Here is a 5,084-nt window from a genome sequence, read left to right as displayed (position 1 = left end):
TTAAAACTTACAGAAAAACTTCAGAATGTGAAAACAGTTCCTAGTCACAACATTCACATAAATCTCTCATCCCGTCACTGTTGTTTTGTTAACCTATAGCCAGTTTTTAGGTATATGTACTAAAAGCATTTTACATATATTATCTTATATAATTCCTGGAATAATCTTGTGAAACATATTATTTCCATTCCATGGTGGTAATTGGGGCTTTGTACTAAAGACTTGGTGGTAGTGGGGTGTGCTGCTAAGATACTGTGTTCCATAGGCTAGGACTATATAAGAGGCCCAGAGGCCCAGATTCCAGGTCTAACCTCAAAGCCAGGCACATTGGCCTGCACTTGTAGTCTCATCTAATGAGGGAGGCGGACGGTGGAAATCTCAAGGTGGCCTAGGGAACACAAAGGGATCTTGTCCAAAAAAGAGCCAGGCATGGTGGTATGCACCTTATCCCAGCTAGGAAGATGGGGCAGGAGGAGCACAACAGCAAGACTGTATCTTTAAAAAAAAAAAAAAAAGAAGTAGGAGAAGTAATTACTAAACTAGCTGGAGCTATCTGCCTCATAACATGTTCTCAGGCTCTTAAAAAATGGAGCCCAGTGTTTGTTCAAAACCGAGCTCTAACAGTGGCTGTCATTCTGCTTCTTATCCTTTAGGAACCTGTGTCATCCAGCCTCTGAGGCGCACACCAGGGTGAAAAACTTGGCATCTCAAATATCCAGCTAATTCTACATTTGGTAGCTGTTTCCTCATGCTCACAAACTCCTTGAGACCATGCTAACAGCCACTAACCCAGTGATTTCTGAGTAACCCCACTTCCTCAGTCTTCCACCTTACCCCAGACCACTTTACCACAGGTCTGGTTGTTTGTACAGACACCAGAGCACCCTGTGGGTGCCACCCACACCTCCAGGGACTCAAGAAACCATGCACACAGCCCATCTGCACAGTTCTAACCCTATCTTCCCTCTAAGGACCTAGAAGTTGCTCCTCCATCTCTATTCTGAAGAATGGCTCCGAGATCCAAAACCTCCCCTTTACATATGAGAAAGACAACCAGAGCCTGTGTGTGACTGGGTCTGGGTGGCGCAAATCATCACAGCACCAGTTTTGAAATTACCATGCCAGCGCATCTGTACCCTCCGACTTGCCCAGCAGGACTTCCCTCCAGCCTCAGAACCTCTGCATCTTCCAAATGCTTAAGGCACCTATCTAAACAGTAACCATGGAACACCCCCGCCCCCCCAGCTCTCAGGGATCCTGACCCCATACCTCCCGAGAGCAGGAACTTCATCAGCTCCCTCAGGTCGCTGAGGGATTCCGAACCCCCCACCACCACCACCACCACCGGGAAACAGGAGTTGAGGCACACTTAAGGCGCTGAGGGCTCTGATATTAATAACTCCCACCCCTACCCTCCAGAGCTGAGTTCGCAGTCCCTATTCTCCACAACGGTCAGACTCCCACCGCGGCAATCACGCATTCACGTGATTCTGCTCACCCCATTCACACCCTTCGACTAAACACACCACCCCGGAAAAACCCAAATCGATTGCCCCTCGTCAGGCACTCACTGCTCGGCGCGCTCGAAGAGTCCAAATTTCTCTCCAACTGGAACCGAGCTACTGCTACTCCGCAGGCTCCCACCAGACCTGCCCACAGGCCAGTCTGCCACGCCCCCCGAGCTTATTGGCTCTAGGATACTGTCCCATGCTCCGCGCCTCGTGCAGCCGTCCGGCCCCCGCACAGCCTCGATTGGCTCCTCCGGCCGCTGTCATTTTCTCATTGGTCAGCATGCTGACCGGCAGTGATAGGTCCACGTGCAGGAGAGGCCGCCCCGGTGCGTTGATTGGAAGCCTGACCGGAAGCCACGCCCCATACACTTTCGCGGTTCCTATTGGCTATAAAAATAACAACCGACCTGCCTAGATCGGTGACGTAAATGCCAGTCCTGCCCCCCGAACTTTCTCATAGGCTGAGAGGTCTCGGAGATGTAGGGTACACGTGCCGGTGTTCTCACGCGGCAACTTGTTTACCCAGAAGCTGGGGATTTTCCTTGACGACATGCCCCGGCTACGGAGTCTGCGCAGGCGCAGCGAACATGACTCGCACGCAGGCGCAAAAGTGAGCGGCGGTGGCTAGCTGGGAGCTTTGTACCGAGACCCAGGTGTGACAGGAGCGCCGCCGCGCTGGGGCTCTGACGCTAAGGTACGAGTCTCCCCGACGCTGGAAGGTGGGATTAGTAAGAGGCGGCCCTCAAATAAGCGCCGCATCATGATAATGATAACGGTGACAGCGGCTTCCTGAGTGTTTTTGGGAGCCCAAGGACAGGAGCTTCTCACAAACTCCGAGGAGACCGACTCACTCCCTATCCACTGCATCTCAAACGAAACGAAACTGTGATCCGGAGAGGTTACACAATCTGCCCCAATTAGCACGCTACTACTCAGTAATAGGGCTGAGATGTGAAACCAGATACTGAGCACCATAAAGGCATGTGCTAGGGTCTATGGGAGTACAAAACCCTGAGCACCGTTTGGCATATAGTAAAGGGTCGATGAACGTGAGCGTTATGACTGTGTACCTAATCCCAAGAATCACTAGGGCCGTTTAGAACCGCCAAGTAGGAATCTCCAGGGAAGGAGCCTGAAAAGCCATTTTCAAACATACATTATTAGGAGAGAGAAAAAAAGAAAAAGAAAAAAAGATACCTTGTTAGTTCTGAGGAACTAACAAGTTTGGGAAACATTATCTAGGTTTCCTATACTACTGGATCATTATGCTACAACCCAGAGAAGACGGCCTTCCAGTGCTCACCTAGCACTCATTGTTGAAATGCAGGGCGACAGGGATGCCAAGGTCCCACGTGAGGCTGATTATGGACCTAGTAGCCCAGAATACAGTGTGCGGTCTAGAGTCACAAGTCATACAAATACATGGAAGGGTAGTAGGCCATTGCCAGGTACAGTCATCTCCATACCACATTCAGCTGGGTCTCTGTGAGTCAATCATTTCAACAAGTATTTGTTAACCCCTTGTAGACACTGGCACTGAGCTAGGCATAAAGGAGAAGAGATGCTTCATGGAACCGGCCATTTACTTCAAGCCTATGACTGAATGATCATGGGAGCTCCTGCGTAGCATCTGGGAGTTGAACTGAGGGGTAGAAAGGGGTCCAGCAGCAAGAGTATGCTTCAGAAAGAAGGGTTGAAGGAACTGGGACCAGCAGACTGCAGGGTTCATCGGGTTTAGAGACAGGGGTCCATCATGACGTTCCCATTACCGACCTCTGGTGCCCCCCGGTGGCCACTTTGGCAATCGCACTTTTGCATCACCCAAGGTCAGGCAGGGCCTCCTGCAAAGCCCAGTCCCCTATAAGTCAACCTTCCTGGTGCAGATCTAATACCCTTTCCGTTGGTTAAGAAAAAAATCTTAGAACAGACACCACCTGGTTACTCATTACACATTTATTGTACATTTTCACAATCTGGATGCGCCACAGAATTGGGGGAAGAGGTGGGGAAAGAGGGGGGCAGGGGACACTGGGATAATATGGGGGGGTCTAAAACACAGCACCCCCACCCCCAGCATCTCTCCTACCCTTTCACACCACAGCTTAGATCTCTCTGCTCCCCCTCCACACACAGAGAAAACCTCGAGTGTGGGGGGAAGGAAGAGTTTGGGAGGCCGCCTCCAGTGGCAGGTAAAAGGAGGATACCCTCAGACCCCTAAAATTGTGCCATTTAAAAAGACATTAGACCCTTCCTCTATCACTTCACCTGATGAAGAGGACAGCTCTCTCTATGGGCACAACAGCCCTGGAGAGGGACAAAGATCCCCATCTTCCAGCAAGTCCCATACACACATTGGCAGTGACTAATACCCCCGCCCTGAATTCAGGGGGGCAGTCAGAGGAGCTGGGCAGTGATGGGGGAACACCCCCCAAAATGGGGAGGGTTTTCGGTCCAACCCCTGGCAGAGGTGAGGCCAGAGATTTCAGGCAGGAACTGGGGGGATTCTCTGCCTTGCCCCACTCCTCCCCAAGGCAGTGATGACCCCCCCCCATACACTGGTAGCCACCCCTCCCCAAAGAGATCAGATTGTGGCCAACCCCCAACTCTCCTGGTGGGAGAAGGAGGCGGGTCAGGCAGATGGGAAGGAGGGAGACCCCATGGGAATGTCAGTTGAGTGCCCCACATGAAAACTGGGGAACAGGAATGTGGGGAGAGACCCCAAGTGGCAGAATTATTGGTCCATCATAACACACTGAACTCCAAGACACTTACACACCAGCTGGGGGGAGGGAGAGGAGGGCACAAGAGGTTAGGAAAATGAGGGTAGGGGAGGCAAACTGGACTAGAGGGGCTAGGAGCAGGCGATTCAGGGGCCAGAGCAGCCTGGTCCCCCAAAAGTCCAGGCTCTCCACGATCTGCAAGTAATGTCGTGCAAATGAAAGTGTGATACAAGGACCAATGGGGACTAACTTCTCAGTAAAAAGGAAACACAGCTTGAGAGAAGAGTGATGGAAGAAAAAAGAAGGAAACCAAAAGGGATGTCAGTATGCAAATGATATGCTAAGTAACATGCTGGAAGCTCCCAGAAGACCTTGGGATTTTTTTAGGGCCAAGTGGGGCCAGTCTCAGAGCCTCCCAATGGATGCAAAGCTGATGCACCTAGGGAGGTCTGGACAGGTGCTTTTTGTTTTATTTTTTAGGGGGGGGGGGCGTGTGGAGGGACCGGTAGGCCAGGGTGGAAGGATCAGCTAAATCCAAGGGAAGGAGAAGGAGAGGAAGGGGACTATTGCATAGCAGATGCAAATGAAGGGACTTGGGAGTGGTCAGGAAGAGAGGGAAGGGAGGCAGGAAAGAGAGGAGGAATGGGAACTTCAGGAAGGGGTGTTAAGGACAACCGGAAAAATCTTCTAGTAATAAAACTACAAACAGACCAAATATATATAATATTATATATGTATAAATAACAGCTGGCTATTTACAGGGGGGCACACACACGGACACACACACACACACATGGATCCAGGGGAAGGGAGCTGAAAGATATGGCTGAGAGGTGGAGGAACGGCTGGGGGG

The 5,084-nt window shown here is 51.1% G+C and overlaps 1 protein-coding gene across 2 annotated transcripts in view; it reads right to left on the bottom strand.

Moving 5' to 3' along the window:
- The window catches only part of PER1 (period circadian regulator 1), a 15,571-nt gene extending 13,892 nt beyond the window's left edge, over window positions 1-1,679 (bottom strand). For both annotated transcript variants that reach the window (XM_006151752.3, XM_027773142.1), the window contains exon 1: window positions 1,572-1,679. The gene's annotated coding sequence lies outside the window, so the exon portion shown is untranslated. The remainder of the gene's footprint in view (window positions 1-1,571) is intronic.
- Window positions 1,680-5,084: the final 3,405 nt, after the last annotated feature.

This window comes from Tupaia chinensis, unplaced genomic scaffold, assembly GCF_000334495.1.
Source record: "Tupaia chinensis unplaced genomic scaffold, TupChi_1.0 Scaffold000330_1, whole genome shotgun sequence".
Taxonomy (NCBI): Eukaryota; Metazoa; Chordata; class Mammalia; order Scandentia; family Tupaiidae; genus Tupaia; species Tupaia belangeri.
Note: the sequence above shows the minus strand (reverse complement) of the source record. Positions and strands in the feature narration are given on the sequence as shown.